The sequence below is a fragment of the Cicer arietinum genome, chromosome 7 (assembly GCF_000331145.2).
Source record: "Cicer arietinum cultivar CDC Frontier isolate Library 1 chromosome 7, Cicar.CDCFrontier_v2.0, whole genome shotgun sequence".
Classification (NCBI taxonomy): Eukaryota; Viridiplantae; Streptophyta; class Magnoliopsida; order Fabales; family Fabaceae; genus Cicer; species Cicer arietinum.
In genome coordinates this window covers 48,489,627-48,491,718 of record NC_021166.2, presented here as the reverse complement: position 1 = coordinate 48,491,718, position 2,092 = coordinate 48,489,627, and the positions used below count along the sequence as shown (strand labels likewise).

General features: G+C 30.1%; 1 long non-coding RNA gene across 1 annotated transcript; it reads left to right on the top strand.

The window, feature by feature from the left end:
• The first annotated feature begins 1,196 nt into the window (after positions 1-1,196).
• On the top strand, positions 1,197-1,874 carry LOC140918943 (uncharacterized). Its single transcript, XR_012161441.1, has 2 exons — positions 1,197-1,355; positions 1,522-1,874. It is a non-coding gene; the product is annotated as an uncharacterized lncRNA (long non-coding RNA).
• Positions 1,875-2,092: the final 218 nt, after the last annotated feature.

Genomic DNA, 2,092 nt, shown 5'->3' with positions numbered 1-2,092 from the left:
AAAAATTCCATCCAAGATTTATCTATCTTGAAGATTCCCTGATTGAGCCAAGACCTTAACTAATACATCATACAATGAACCGACCAAAGAAATTGGTGTAACATCATTCAAACTTTTGGGAATTAACTTTCGTTGGACTAAGCACAATTAAAGTGCTATTTGTGCCCTTTACCAAATAATTATTCATAAGTATTAAACATATAGTATAACATAATTATATAAACTTTTTTTTTTTGACTGAATATAATTATCTAAACTGAAAAGTTAGTTATGCATATTAATATTTAACTAAGAGAAATGGATTTGGGTTAGAATTTAATGTCTTCATCAGTATTATATTTCAGAGTTAAATAAGTTTTTAGTCTTATAAAATTTTAAAATTTTATTTTTAGTCTTGGTAAAAAAAATTATATATTTTAGTTCCTACAAACTTATTTTACAAGTTATTTTAGTCCATGCTGAAACGAAATATACTTCAACTTTTAAATTTTTTAATAATTTTTTGCAAACATGTTTAGAACATTATTAAAAGTTAATCAACACAAATATATAATTTTTTAAATTAAGGATAAATTAAATATGAATTTTTTAAATGTCATATATTCAAGATAAATTCCTTAAATCATAGACTTAGAAATCAACTTTTAATTTCATTTTTTGCGGAGAAATTTTTTATATTATTATTAACGTATGTAAAATAATCATTCAAAAACACATGTTATATTCCAACAGAAAATTAAACTACGCCAAAAATGACATTTAACAGCGCTTGCTAAACACAAGCGCTGTTGTAATTATATTTTAAAAATAACGGAACCTATTACAGCGCTTTTGATTCAAAGCGCTGTAAAACAAGCGTTGTAGTAGGTCATATAACGTTTGCGCATCACGTTATAAGGCTTTTACAGCGCTTGTCAAAAAAGCGTTGTAAAAGGAAGCGCTTTCGCGTATCAGTTACAGCGCTTTTTTCACAAGCGTTGTAAAACACATGCGCTTTCATTGAATTTAACTACCTATTACAACGCTTTTTTCACAAGCGCTGTAAAACACATGCGCTTTCATTGAATTTAACTACCTATTACAGCGCTTTTTTCACAAGCGCTGTAAAACACATGCGCTTTCATTGAATTTAACTACCTATTACAGCGCGTTTTTCACAAGCGCTGTAAAACACATGCGCTTTCATTGAATTTAACTACCTATTACAGCGCTTTTTTCACAAGCGCTGTAAAATACATCTTTAAAATAATTATATACGTTGGAAACCCTCATATCCTCTACATCTTTCAAATAATTATATACGTTGGGAACCCTAATATCCTCTACGTACTGTGCGGCCATCTACGTTGTCTAAGGTATTTTTTACACATGATCTGTTATGTTTTGAAATTGTCAAAAATTGTCAAAAACTCATACCACATGATCTGTTCTGTTTTGAAATTGTTAGTTGATATTGGTTTCTTTTTGAAACTTGTTGATATGTTTTGAAAGCTTATTATTTTTGTTACTGCATTTATATAGGTGGTATAATATGGATAGGAAATGGATTTCAGCCAATCGATTGTCAAAAGAGTATGAAATTGGAGTGAAGGAGTTTGTTGAGTTTGCAGTGAAGAATGCAAAAGATCCAAATAGAGTAGTTTGTCCTTGTTTAAAATGTTGTTTTGGAAAACGTGTTAGAGAAGATGAATTAGAAGGACATCTAGTATGTAATGGAATTGATCAAAGCTACACATGTTGGATAAGACATGGTGAGAAAAAAAAAAAGGAAACATTAATTTTGAGAATAGTTCGACATATGCTTCAACTGACTTCGATACAGATACATATGAGCCGGACCGAGTTGATGAGATTGCAAAAGCAGTTGAAGAAGATCTTCGAGATTGTCCTAAAATGTTTGAAAGTTTGTTGAGTGATGCAGAGAAAGAATTATATAATGGTTGTACTAAATTCACAAGACTGTCAGCGATATTAAAGTTGTACAACTTAAAAGCGAGTAATGGATGGTCTGATAAAAGCTTTACAGAATTATTAACACTCATAAAAGATATGTTGCCAGATGATAATGAACTTCCCAGTCGAACCTACGAGG